This window comes from Dendrobium catenatum, unplaced genomic scaffold (genome assembly GCF_001605985.2).
Source record: "Dendrobium catenatum unplaced genomic scaffold, ASM160598v2 fragScaff_scaffold_343, whole genome shotgun sequence".
Lineage (NCBI taxonomy): Eukaryota > Viridiplantae > Streptophyta > Magnoliopsida > Asparagales > Orchidaceae > Dendrobium > Dendrobium catenatum.
In genome coordinates, this window is record NW_021318805.1 from 624149 (window position 1) to 639592 (window position 15444).

At 33.0% G+C, this 15444-nt stretch overlaps 1 protein-coding gene across 1 annotated transcript in view; it reads right to left on the minus strand.

The window, feature by feature from the left end:
- Nucleotides 1–11742: 11742 nt before the first annotated feature.
- Nucleotides 11743–15444, minus strand: part of LOC110116411 (venom phosphodiesterase 2) — a 7337-nt gene continuing 3635 nt past the window's right edge. Inside the window, exon 2 of the mRNA XM_020849957.2 lies at nt 11743–12112. The gene's annotated coding sequence lies outside the window, so the exon portion shown is untranslated. The remainder of the gene's footprint in view (nt 12113–15444) is intronic.

The window sequence follows — 15444 nt, forward strand, 5'->3', positions numbered from 1 at the left end:
AGTTGTTCGCCTTAAGTGCCACCATTTTCTCCTTCTTCCTCTCACCTGCATCAAAATTTCTTTAGTTCACCACTTGCTCATAAGCAAAGAGTGAACCAACCAAGTAAGTTATCGATCGAATAGGTATTTAAATATTTAGATTCAAAAATTGCAGTGATTTTATCATCAAAAGAGGAAGGCAAACATCTTAAAATTTTATTCACTTTTTCATAGTTAGTAAGTTCTCTTCCTAATGCATGCAATGAAGTAACAATTTGAGTAAACCTTGTATACATTTCAAAAATTATTTCATTATGTTTCATACAAAAAAGTTCGTAATCATGCAATAAAATATTCAAATGAGATTGCTTAACTTCTTTGGTTCCTTCATAAGTGATACACAATTTATCTCAAACCTCTTTACCAGTTGTGCAAGTTGAAACATGCATGTAATCTTCAGATTTTAAAGCACAGAAAAAGTAATTCAGACAATTTGCATTAAGTTGCGCAAGATCCCTATCATCTAGAGTCCATTCAGTAAAAGGAAGTGGAATAGTAATGCCCTTCAATTTTCTAGTTGGAGGTGTATAACCATCCTTAACAAGCATCCTCATGCGATAATCAATAGACTGTAAAAATGTAGACATGCAAGTTTTCCAAAAATCAAAAGGGATATTATTAAACAAAGGTGGTTGGGTAATAGAATACCCTTCCGTAGTATTATGATTACTAGAGTTAGCCATGGATCAAAAATTCAAAAAGTTTTTAAACTTAATTTTATGAATCCCGTTCGGATACCACTTAAAAGTTCGTTAGGGATGTTAATCCCTTAAGAACTAGCCCGAGGCTAACCAAGAGGGGGGGTGAATTGGTATTTTAAAAAATATTTCTTAAGCAAAGCACAAAACTAAAACCAAAACAATTCACCACAAAGAGTAATGGATGTTGAAATTAAATACAGAAATAAAACAAAGAAAGATCACACCGGATTTATAGTGGTTCAGTCAAACCTTGACCTACGTCCACTCCTCGGAGGAACCCTCCGAGTATTGCACTAAGTAAGTGTCTCTCCTTTAGCTCCTATAGCTAGGCGGAGAACCCCTTAGAACAGACTCTTTTTCACCAACCTCGGTATGACAGAGAACTGACTCCTTTTGCTTCCTCCTGAAGCGGGCAGAGAACCGACTCATTTTGCTTCCTCCTGATGTAGGCAGAGAACTTGAACCATTTGCTGAAGTAGACCTCCCAAGAACCTCCCAAGGACAAAGGACAAACAACAGAGAAGACAACTTGGAACCTTGCTTGGAGCAACCTTTGTGAACCCTCCCACAAACTCCCCCTCACAAGTTTCTTTCTCTCTCTCTCTCTCTCTCTCTCCCTCTCCCTAGGCTCTCTCAGGTCAAGACAGCAGCACTCAAGGTCTTAAGCATGATAAAATTTGGGTCCTTTAAATAGAATTTCAAGAACCAACATTATCGTCCAGGATGATATTTCTATCGACATGTACGATCAGTACAAATTAAGCTCAATCAGCCTGGACAATATGTGACGATCAGAAGAAATTTTGTTCACATCATCCAGGATGATAAAATATTGTCTTGTACGATTAGTTCAAATCATATATTATCAGCCAGACAATCACTCGGAAAGGAGGTTTGGATGATTCAAACTTAGCTTGATCGTCCGAGTCGATCTCACAATCATCCCGGACGATTAGTTCAAAACCAAGGAAAATCATCCATAACATCGCTCGAAAAAGAGCTGGTCGATGTTTGATAATCTAGGAGCAACTAAGGATTTTTGAAATGATCATCCAAGATGATGTGATCTTATCAATCAAGCCTTAATTGCTTTCCTTAATTACTAGATTAATTTAGGCATAATTGTGTTAAATCGTCCAGGTTAATGTAATGGATCGGCCTGGCCGATGTCCAAAAATAAATCTTACCTAAATAGATATGGCGGCTTATTCTTTTTTATTTGAGCTTATCATCCTGACTGATACAAGGATCGTCTAGGATGATATTCTTAATTACGACTTTCTTAACCAGGATGCTCGAATTATGGTTTATATTTTTAGTCAGATCATCCTGGCCGATATGAACATCATCCAAGATGATGTACTCAAAATAGAAAACAACAAAAAAAACCCTTAAGTGTGTGTGTGCAAGGTTACTTAGCATCAAGAACCACTTTTATAATAAACTCAAGAAAGGAAAAAATTACAAACTGACTCAAACTAAATCTACCCAATCTTGAGCTGGCTTGAGTTGCACTCGATCTTGTGGACCTGAAAGTTAGTAGGCAAGGAAGTCGCAGACAATTATGAATGTTTGCTATCATTAAAAGTCTAATTCATAAACTTAGATTTGCAACAAAGTGTTTTGAAGGACATTTAAACAATGTTACTGAAAAGATCTCTAAATCTATAAAGACCAATGCTGTTGTCGAAAAGGTTTCAGTTGTTGTGGTAATGAAATATGTTAGTACAAGAAATATGAATCCTGAAGCTGCTGAGAAGATCCTTGTTGCAGAAAAGAATCTGGAGTTTTCTGGACATAGTCTTTTTGTTGATGTGAAGGAAAATTCAGAATTAGTTATTGGAGTTCTGGGAGCACTTACCAAATATATAAGAGGTGTGAAGGATGGAGTTGGATTCCAGAACTATGTGGAGCTTCAATCATCTAATGAAAATGTAAATGGTATGGCTTCCAAATCAGATGGAACTTTTGTTATTAATAATAAATTTGATGTATTAAATGATATTGTTGAGAAAGGGGAGATTGTTGAAATAGTTAAATCTGCTGGGAAGTCAGTTATTAAGGAAACTAAATGTTGTGATGACATAGTAAATCCAGTTGTTATGATGAATGATGAGTTAAACTTTAATGAAGGGGGTTCTTTTATTATAAAAAAAGAAAGGTGTTAAACGGTTGAAAGGAATGGGGCCAATTAAATTGGTTACTAGAAGTAGAAGAGTGGATTGTAACATAAGGGAGAAAGTGGGGAACTCTTCCCCTCTTATCCTATAATGGCTTCAATAGTATTCTAGAATTATAGAGGAGCTAGGAAAAGGAAAGCTTCTCTATAGCTCAAGGAGGTGGTGAAAGACCATGATGTTTTTTTGTGGGGTTGGAATCAAAATTGGCCTCTATTAATAATAGAGATGTTAGTTCTTTGATTGGTAATGGATGGGACTATTTTTAAAATCCTTTGGAAGGGTTGTTTGGAGGTATTGTGGTGATCTGGAAAAATAATTTGGCTACTTTCAGTGTATTGGAATACTCTTCACAATTTGTTATTGGTGAGTTGGATGTTTCTAACAAAGGTAGATGGAGGGTAGATACCATTTATGGTAGTAAAGATGTTTATAGAAGAAGGATCATTTGGGTGAAGTTGGAATCATATTATAGTATTGATTTTCCTATGGTAGTAAGTGGTGATTTCAACTGTCTACTTTCTAAGGAAGCTAAAAGAGGAGGAAGAAAATTTACTTTCTCCTTGGGTCCTAAAGAATTAAATCATTCCTTACTTGCAATGACCTTCATGAGGTTAGTTGTGTTTGTTCGAATTTTACATGGTGTAATAATAAATCGGGTGCTGATCAGATCCTTGAAAGGTTGGACAGATGCTTTGTGAACTCTCTGGCTTTAAGTTCGTCTCATCATTTGGTGGTTAGGCACCTTCCAAGAGTGGCATCGGATCATTGCCTCATTTTCTTAAATCTTTTTGGAGGTTTCCATTTCACTAAAAGATCTATTAAATTTGAAGATATATGGGCCTCTTTTATGGCCTCTACTGTTGTGGTGAGGAAGGCTTGGAATATGAAAACTGGTGGGAGCGTCTCTCAAGTTCTTAACCACAAGTTGAAGAGAGCTTTGAAATCTTTATTTTACTAGAGTAGAGCCAAATTGAAGTGTTTAAATCAGCAAAAGGAGACACTAAAGCAAGATATCTTGGAACTTCAACTAAAACAATTAGATGATGGATTCCTCTCAAGTGAAGATATTTGGTGCCTGAAATCTAAAATTAATGAGCTAAATTCAACTTTGCTTCACCTAAACACTTGGTGGAGGCAACATGCGAAAGTTAAATGGATGGTAGAGGGTGATTGTAATTTCAGATTTTTTCAGTATTTTGCTAGTGCAAGAAGAAATTCAAACTTCATATTCAGCATAAAAGATGAAGATAGATGTATAGTGGAGGACCAACATCGTATTGAAGAAGTTCTACTCATATTTTTTAATGGAAAATGGCATGAAAGGGGTTGTTCTTTGGACGGATGGCCCAAACTGTGGAGATATCTGGATGAGGAGGATAAAAAATTACTAGACAAAGAATTCTCTCTAGATGAAGTGAAGAGTGTGATCAAGCAATCTGAGAGATACATTACACCAGGGAATGATGGCATATTATATTCCTTTATTAAAAGCTATTGGTCCATTATAAAAGATGATTTCTGGAAGGCTTTGAACCATTTCCTTTCTATGATTGAAATATGTGAGAGTTGGAAATAAACTCTTAATGTGTTAATCCCTAAAGTAAGTAATCCTATGACCCCTTCCAATTACAGATCGATCAACTTATGCAAAACTGTTTACAAAATAGCAGCCAAAGTTTTGTTGAATAGACTTTGTTGCATTATTCCAAAATTGATATAAAATGAGCAAGTGGCTTTCTTAAAAGGGATATCTCTTTATGATCATGTACTCATAGCTCAAGAGATATTTCATAAGTTTAGGTATTCTAAATCTTCTAAAGGTTTAGTCTCATTCAAAATAGATATGGAGCAGGCTTCTGATTCCATGGGGTTGCCGACTCTAAGTAAATCTTTAAATTATTTTGGATTCCCTCCTTTCTTCTCCAAATTAATCATGGATTGTGTTCAATATCCTTCCTTTTCATTGTTGATTAGTGGAAATCAGTCTAATTGGATAAATGCTAGAAGTGGATTTTGGCAGGGGTGCCCTTTGTCGTCTTTTATTTTTATCCTTTGTTCTCAGCTCATGTCTAATGATTTTTTTGGAGATGATTCAATTGGTATTCAGGTTAGTCCAAATGGCCCAAAGATCTCGCATTTGTTTTATGCATATGACATTATAATATTCTCTGATGCTAAGATTAAGAATGTGAAAAAGATTAAATGAATTTTGAAGATTTTTTGTGAATGGGCTGGGCAAAAGGTTAATGATAACAAATCAGGAATATTATTTGGAAAATCTATTAAAAGGAGGAAGAAAGCTATAACTCATATCATGGGATTAAAATCAGTAAAAGAGTTGAATTATCTTGGATTCAAAGTTGCTTTGAGAAGACTAGTGAAGATGGACTTTCAATTCATCATTGATAAAGTTTTAAAGATGTTGAACACTTGAGGTGGCAAATTTATTTCATTGGCGGGAGAATCACCCCTGTTAAAATGGTATTGCCCTCCTATCCAACAAACATTTCATTCCACAATTTATATGATTCCAAAGGGTATTTTAAAAGAAATTGACAAACTTTGTAGAAGTTTTATTTGAAAAAAAATTAATGGAGGTTTAGGCCTACATTATGTGAGTTGGAGTACTATGTGTGCACCTATGGAGAATGGTGGCCACAATTTGCATTCATTTTCTAGCAAGGTTGGCCCTTTAAGAGCTAAACTTGCATGGAAGTATATTCAAGATAGAGAATCAAAAGGCCTTAAACCCGAAATATGGTTCAATTTGGGATTATAGTGCTGGGAAGAAAGCTAGTTCACCGGCTTGGAAGTTAATAAAGGATGGAGGCAAGTTTCTTAAATCGATTGTGAGGTGGAATATAGAAAATGGTTACTCAATTAATATCTTTAATGATATCTGGAACATGGATAAAAGTATAAACATGTGGCCAACATTTATGGTTCCTAAATATATCAATTTGGAGACAGAGACGTTAAGCTATTTCATTTCGGAAGAAAGATGGAATATTGTTGAATTGAAGAAGAATTTTGGAAGTGAGCTTGTTGAATTGATTAGTAAAATTGATATCTACTCAAATATTCAGGAAGACAAGCTTAAGCTTATTCAAAAAATTCTAGGAAATCTATCTCAATGATAGCTGCTACGACTAGGGAGTGAATTCTTCATGATTATAAATACTAGAAATGGATGAAGAAGGCAAAGCTTAATGCTCGGGTGGAGAACTTTTGGTGGAGGTTATTTAATGATGCTTTACATATTTTTCATTTATTATCATACAGGAGATTGCAAATGAGCAACATATGCCTAAGAGGGTGTAATAAAGTTGAAGATAGAGAGCATGTGACTGGCAATTGTAAGAAGCTTAAGGAGGTTCTTCAACTTTTAAATAAATGGGCTTTGGAATTCCACTTTTTAACTGTTTTGAAGATGGCTGTAAGTGGATGTCTATTCAGAATTCCTTTTTGGTAAAACTATTTTGCAATGTTGTGTACTTTTCATGGAAGGAGAGGAATGAATTAGTTCATGGAAAATCTGAGAGGACTGTAGTGTTTATAGCAGTTGAATTGGTTAATTATGCAGCAGTTTTTAATGCTTTTAATTGGTATAATTTGGGACGGTTGGCTGCCAATCAGCTTTTGCTGCTGGAAAACATTTGGCATCCTCCACCCGGTTGGATCAAAGTGAATGTAGATGCATCCTTGTTATCATCTTACAATGGTGGGATGGGTGATGTCTTCCGAGATCACAAAGGCATGTTTCTTTTGGCTTTTGGCAAAACTTGTATTCATTGGGATATATCTCATTTGGAGCTTCTAGCTATAAAAGCCTTTAAAGAGGTGATTAGAGATCGGATGCTGGAGTATAAGGGCATCATTATTGAAGGTGACAATGCCAACATAATCAAGCTCATACAAAATTCATTTACAAGAGGAGGAAAGGAGTAGAAGACATTTCTTTTCTTAGGGATTTTAATTATGTTATTTTTAATTATATAGAGAGGAGTTGTAATAAGTTAGCAGATTTATGTGCTAACTATGCTATTTTTTCTTCTTTTTGTTGGGATGACATAGGGTCAAATAAGATTCCTCCTTCCTTTGCTAAATTATTAAAGGAGGAAGCATTAGGAAGTACTTTGTAGGTTGTTCTTTCCATTTTAGTTATCAATGCATTTATTGCTTCTTCTTCAAAAAAACAAAAAGTAACATATGTTTCCTATCAATCACATTTTGGCAAAAAAAAATCTTTATTTTTTTCTTTACTCATAATTTTAGGAAAACAATTTGGAAGCAATAATTTCACCAATGATTCAAAAAAAAAATGTTCAGTGCAAATTTTCAAAGGATGTGATTCTAGCGAAGTCTTTTATATTAACTTTTGTTTTGTGTGAAGAAAGTATGCGAAGTTACTCTATTTACTATTTATAGAGGACAAAGAACTATTAATATAAGTAATTGACATATTTTCATTAAAATGTTTAAGATGAAAAAAATACAGTCATAAATAGAGTAACTTTATATACAATATATATTATATCAATTAGATATACATTTTAATGAAAATATGTCAATTAGTTAAACATTTTAATGAAAGAAATACAGTCCTTTGGATAAAATTAATTTAACCAAGTGTTACTATTTTGAGTCAAGTAGTTCATATCAATTATAATCTGGCAATCAAACATCAGTGACCAACTTGGGCTTAAAGTAATATTTGATATTTCAGAGGTTTTATTCTGAATACAGTCAGGATGTACTAAATAAGTGCAAAATTATTGTTGCTTATGATTATTTTTTTTCTTGAAATCCATGCGAAAATAATTGAGCCTTATTCATATTTAAAACATATTTAAACATTCAATTTTAATGACATACATAAGATTCATAAGAATATAGACTTTAAAAGAGTTCTTACAAATAAGAAAAATCGTCTTTTTATATTAAAATGACATTTTTAAATTAGTACATTAGAATATTCATTAAAAAAACTATTTATACTCTTAAAACTTAATTATTTATTTAATTCTTTCTTGCTTTAAGTATGATTTATAGTTCATAAATGAATTAATATAAAAATAATCAATAAATATCTATCCATATAATTAATATAATTTGTATTAAGTCTTTATTATTTATATTATTTTCTTTAAATTAATTATAAACATAATATACCTTTTTTAAATATAGAAATAAGTAATTCCTATCCTCTTTTAAACATATTTATTTTCACCAAAACTTATTTAATTCATACAACAACATCAAGCCTTTATCCCACTACGTGGGGTCGGCTACATGAATCCTTTTCCTCCATTGTGTCCTATTAAAAGTCAAATTCTCGTTTAAATCTAATAAAGAAAGGTCATTTCTAATATTTTCTAACCAAGTCTTTTTAAATGTACCCATACCTTTCTTAACATAAGTCAAATCTAAAACCTCTCTGCTAAAATTACACTCCATATATTCTGTTTTAGATCTACTCAAGCGAAAACCTTTAGACTCTAAGGTTGACCTCCATAATTCAAGTTTACCTTCAACTCCCTCTCTAGTCTTATCAACAAGAAGAATATCATCAGTAAAAAGCATACACCAAGGTACATCTTCTTGCAAATGTCTAGTGAGAACATCCATGACTAAAGCAAAAAGGTATGGGCTTAAGGCTGATCCTTGATGTAACCCAACTGAAATAGGGAAATACTTAGTCAAACCACCTTTTGTTTGAACAGAAGTAATAGCTCCTGCATACATATCTTTAATGAATTGAATATAAGCGTTATTAACTCCTTTCTTATCAAGAACTCTCCATAGCACTTCTCTTGGAACTTTATCATATGCTTTTTCTAAATCAATAAATATCATATGTAGATCCTCCTAATTTTCTCTATATTTCTCCATCAAACCTCTTAATAAATGTATGGCTTCCATAGTCGACCTACATGACATGAATCCAAATTGATTTTGAGAAACATTAGTATCACGCCGCAACCTATGCTTCATAACTCGCTCTCATAGTTTTAAAGTATGACACATTAACTTAATTCCTCTATAATTCACACAATATTGTGCATCGCCTTTATTCTTAAAAATAGAAATCAACACACTCATTCTTCACTCATCTAACATCTTTTTAGTCTTCAAAATAGTATTAATAAGTTTAGTAAGCCAAGAAATTCCTTCATATCCTAAGCATTTCCACACCTCTATTGGAATATCATCATGTCCAACAGCTTTTCCACCCTTTATTTTCTTTAAAGCCTCTCTAACTTCGTTTTACTAATACGTCGATAAAAACAGAAATTTTTATTTTTATTTAGGAAACTAAGGTCACTACAGTCAATCTTATTTTCACAATCTTCATTAAAAAGTTTAGCAAAATATCTCATCCACCTTTCTTGAATATCTTCTAAGAAGTAGTTTTTTATCTTCATCCTTAATACACTTAACTTGAACTAAATATTTACTACTCATATATCTTTGTTTGGCTAATTTATACATATATCTTTCTGCCTCCTTAGTATCTAATCTATTATATAAATCATTAAAAGCTAAGGTATTTGCATCGCATATTATTTTATTAAATTCTTTACGAGCCTCTTTATATCTGTCCCAATCATCATAATTTTTAGAATTAAACTCATTTTTATAACAAATTTTCTTATTTTTAATCTTTTCTTGCACATTTGGATTCCACCACCAACTATTTTTATTATTAGGAACTTTTCTCTTTGATATTCCAAGTACATCTTTTTCAATATTCTTAATATCACTAGCTGCTTTATTCCACATAACATTAGCATCCTCATACATAATCAAAATCTTAAGATTTAAAATCTTACTCTAAAAAATATTTTTGTTAATATTCTTTAAATGCCTCAGTCTAATCCTATAATATCGTTTTACTATATTTTTTATTTTCTGTCCATTTATCTTAAAGTCCAAAACTAATAATCGATGTTGGGTATATAAAATTTCATTCGAAATAACTTTATAATCTTTACAATCTAAACGATTTAATTTTCTTATAAGAAAATAGCCAATCTGAGATGTACAATATCAGTTTTTATAAGTGATGAGATGCTCATTCATTTTCTTAAATAAGGTATTAGAAATTAAAAAAGCATAAGCTAAACAAAAATCTAATATATTCTTGCCACATTCATTTGTCATTCCAAATCCATGACCATCATCAATGCTTTTAAAATTATCTACCTCTCTACCAACATGTCCATTTAAATCTCCTCCAATAAAAACTTTCTTCAAGAGGTATCTTTTATATTAATTTTCTAAGTCATTCCAAAAATTTAATTTAGAACTCATATCCAAACCTACTTGATGAGCATAAGCACTTATAATATTAACAATCTTAACATCAATAACAATCTTTAAAACTATAATTTTATTTTCAATCCTATTAATTTTTACAATATTATCCATCAAACTCTTATCTATAATAACACCTACACCATTTCTAGTATGACTCTTACACGAATACCAAAGTTTAAATCCTAATCTATCAATTTCCTTGGCCTTCTCTCCAACCCGTTTAATTTCCTGAATGCACAAAATATTTAACTTCCTATGAATAATAATATATTAATTCCATTAATTTTCTTGTAAGGGAATCTATATTTCAAATTCCTATCCAAATTTTAGTTTCATGTTTTTTAGTATCATGGACCTTCTTCGCCCACATTCGTCCTTAATGTTGGAAGTCTTGCCTATTTAGCATTGCATCAGGGCGCCGGTGCAACGGCCCTTACATACTTGTCACTGTATTCAGGCCATACAGCGCGCCGCTTCCAAGGGACGCCCTAGCATTAATATAATTTTTAAAGGATTCATGTCAATATTATTCAACAAATTTTACACTAGTTGTCGACTACCTAACGCAACCCTCCACTTTTCTCATCCAGGACTTAGGACCTGGCAAAACTTATTTAGTTCATGAAAAAAAAATTTATAAAATTTATAGTAATATTATGTTTTAAGAGTATCAAATTAATAATTTTATGAAAATCTCATTTTTAAAGTTATCAAGTAATAATTTCATGATAACCTCTAAATTATTCAACAATCAGACAAATAGAAATAAATGTATATAAGTATATAAATTCATATCATACTTATTAACATCAATAAAAGTGAATAATCTTAATAACTATTTTACCAACCAAAAAATTTGATAATTATAAAAGAAATATATGAATAAAAGTCGGATTATGAATCCTTGTATTTTCTTAAAAAAAATTAAACTTTCCCCATCTAAAATCTTGTTTTCTCTCTGATTTTTTTCTTTCTCCATCTTTCTCCCAACGACTCTTAACCTTAAATTTCTCCTTCACTCTTGCTTAACTAATTTTCATTAACATAATATATATATATATATAATTTTTATTTTTTGAGATATTTAAGCTAATTAAGACAAATTTATACACACGTCGCATATACAAGATTTCAAGCAAAAATCTTTTGGTTGATAGTCAAAACTCCCAGCTAATAAACTAAGATGAGCTGCATATATTACTTTCATTCTATAACAACATCATTACATTTTGTAACAAAATTATTAAATTTTATATTATATGCATTATTAATTCTTAAAAAAAATTAATAAAATTATTAAACTTGAGCATTAATATTTATGAAAACTTATTATTTGATTTATTTTCATGCGTACAAGTTATAATTAATCTTATGTATAAAATGAAAATAACGTAGAAACAAAATTTGAAATAAATATTATTAATAACTAATTATACTTTATTTATAATTACTCTTCTGAATAAAGCTTAACTATGAAGAAAAGGTAGCATAACAAATCAGACTATTACAGATACACTGCCCAAGTGGGTCAATTTTCTTTACTGGGTGGAATTCTCAATTATCTTACAATACTGCTACTCATAAAGCAATGGGATTGCTTACATTTCAAACTGTATGTATATTGCAGATCACCACCTCTCATTATTCCATGTTATTCTCACACTTCTAGTATTGACACAGTAGAAGTCTTATTGCAAGAACGAGAAGAGGTTGTACAGGTGCTACGAATAAATTTGTAATATACACAATAAAATGAAACAGATAGCAGACGTACCGAAAACACCAGAAGATAGAGATACTCAGCTTATCTTGATCTATTGAGCTTTGACAGTCAACAAAGAGGTTTTGAATCCGAAGTTATTGTACTCCCTTCTGCATTAAATCAACGACATGCTCGTTTGCATATAAGCTTGAACTATAAGAAACTGCAAAAGCTAACATTGTATTTTATGCATACTGAAATAAACATGTTTGCGAAGATTCTACTCTCAATTTGGCAACATTGTCTGCTCAATTCAATGAGGGCCAACAATTAGTTCATCCTTTGGCTATTCTAAAACTAAATCAACAAATGTTATCACATAATGGTCATCCATCTTTTAAGAGGGGGTAATGTTGTGATTCCTACAGAAACTATAGAAAGGAAGCCGGCAAAGTTTAGTGCAATCCCAAGTGGAAGGCAGATCTCAATGCAAGCCGGCGATAATTATTTGTAAGTGCTTTCTATGTAAGGTGTAATAATAATGAGTTGTATTCAATTGGTTGTTACTTAGGCCTCGTTTGGGGCAGCTTTTTTATTGCTTTTTAAAACAGAATTTTAGTAAAAAATAAAAAAAAATTGTACTAAAACTCCGTTTTATAAAGCAATAAAAAAGCCGTCCCAAACGAAGCCTTAGGCTTCATTTGGGACGACTTTCTTACTGCTTAAAGCAGCTTTTTTGTTAAAAAATTAAATTATTTATACTAAAAAGCTAAAGCAATAAGAAAGTTGTCCCAAATGAAGCCTTAATTTGTAGATATTAGTTGTAACTAAATGCAACAGTCAAATGGCAACCGAACTCATATAATTTGAATTCAAAAGCTATAAATATAGAACCATGGCTGGCAGGGCTTCGAGAAGAATTTCCCTATTATGTGTTTCTTGTCTTGTTTTTTAGAGAGCTTTGTTCAATTGGGAGTTTATAGGAACTCAAAGTGCTCTTTGGGAATAGGAATCGCAACAAACATTATGAGGTTATCATTTAGAACCTACTTTCATGCCTGAATCATCAAGCAAGTTTCAAGAAAGCCATTAAATTAGTTTCACTCACTGAGAAATTACACAAAAAATAGTAATAAAGAATCAACACCTAATGAGAATTTATGGAAGCAAGAAGAAAGTACCAAAAATTCAAAACTTACAGATCTATAGCTGATCATGGAAACTAAGAAAGAATAACGCAAGTGGACAGATGCATAACCTACGAAGCTGACATTAGTGACGAAGGAGGATGGGTAAAATGTAACAAAGGAAGTTTCTTAGCAGACAGCAGCCACAGCGGAATATTGGCAGAGGAAATGAAGTACACATCTGTGATCCAAGATAAAGCAGTAGGGATGGCTTACAAAGATGTTCAGGTACTTAAGAGCAGAACAAAACATGGGAAAAATCAATCGGCTCCCCAAAAGAGATGCTACAATATAGAAGAAAATGTTATCTACCTTGCAAATATATCTAGGTGGGATCAAATATATGATGGGAGTTAGAATCGCAGCTCTGAGCATTCTTTGGAATGTGAAGGTTTTTGTGCAAATAACTAACGCAGTCGTAAAATAAAAAGACAAATGGGTGGACAAAGGTTTGAGGTTTTTACGGACACATCTTTGCGATCCTAATCAACAGTTATTGATTTCTCAAATGCACTTGGTATTTTCTTTCCTTCGAGCCCCTATGTGCATATCAAAAATTTAACTCTACACTCTTAAATCATGGTATCGATCAAATGCATTCGATATATACTTAATCTGAATTATACGAATAAAAAATATAAGTTGGATGGAATTATCTCAATAGAAATAATATTTTGTATTTCCATATTGCTTACTGAAGTTGGATCCCTCCGGGACTGATTCAAAATGGTTCAAAACTGAACCAAACCAACCTTTCTTCAAGCTATTGTTCAAACTGAGATCAGAACCTCGATTTCAAATCAACATTCTCATCCTTGTCACTAGAGATGGAGACATTCATAGGCTAGGGTGAAAATGACGAAGATGAGGATTAAGACCTTTAAAGTTACTACAAATTGTACGATGATGGACATGGGGACAAAAGAATGCAAGTTGCTGTGTGAGGAGATCAATGTGTAATGAGTTTAAGATGAGAATGCAGTGGAGACACTGATCATGTTCTATCACTACAAGAAAATTAAGGGATACCAGCGGAATTTTCGGCAGTCCAAAACCGTTGGAAATTCCAGCAGTTTAACTGCCAGTTTTTTCCGGCAATTAATCCAGTGGAATAACTACCGGAATTTCTGACAGTTTTGGACCACCGGTACCTTCTGGATTCGTTGTATTTTCCGTCAGATTCCAATATATTGGTGCAAGGAAAACCTTACAGAGGATATTGTTGGATCAAAGTTTGTCCGTAAGTGATATCTGACCTTACTAGTAGATGACATAAGAAATAGAACCCGAAGACTTGTGGGAAAGTATGAAAAGAAGAAGATTTGGAAAAAAAGTATTTTAATGGCACAATAATGCATTTGGAATGTGCCAAAAGATCCTAAATTTGCCTCTTCACCGTTTATTTATAGGGATCTGAAGACTACAATGAATGTTACACCAAAAAATATAAAAATTACAATAATAAATGAAACCCAGTACATACGACCTTGGGCACATGTCTTGCTCTGATAGGCATTGGAAATTACCACTACTTTCTAGTCCAACACTTCACCATCGAGATAAGTTCCCTTGTGCCGAGTGTTCATGGGCGAGTGAATGAAGGCAACAAGTCCTCAAATAGGTTGAGCAAGAACTATTGTCGGCGAGTCCTTTGACACTGCTGGAAACCCCTCTATTGGAGTACTTAGGCTTCCTTAATGTGAGAGGCAAGCCTACTTAAGTTGCAGAGAATGTTGACTCCATGATCGACTAAGTGTAGGTGAGCTTGAATCTTCTTAGGAAGATCCTATCCTATGATGCACCGACACGGACACGGCGACGCGGACACGACACGACACGGACACGGGACACGGCAATTTTTAAAAATATAGGACACGAGTACGGCGTGGACACGGCATAATATTTTTTTAATATAATATATAATAATTTTTAAAAATATAGGACACGGACACGGCGTGGACAGATGTCTCTTTTGAACCTTCACCTAATCCACCCCCCGCTAGTAGCATAGCTCATTTTGCTAACAAACCAATCATAGATATGAGTACACCAAATTAAATTGATATGAAGTGAAATCAAAATATCCCAATAATAATACAACATGAATACAACAATATACCAGTCTGCCGGGGGTCCAAGGGGGCGCTGCCCTCTGGCGGGGTTCGACCCGGAACAAAATTTTATTGTAAGAGTAATTTTGAAGTTCTGCTTGTTTTTAAAGTTCGTAAGTTGTTTGTATGGGAAGATACCGAGCATGTACCTAGCAGTACCGAGCATGTACTGAGCGGTACCGAGCATGTACTGAGCGGTACCGA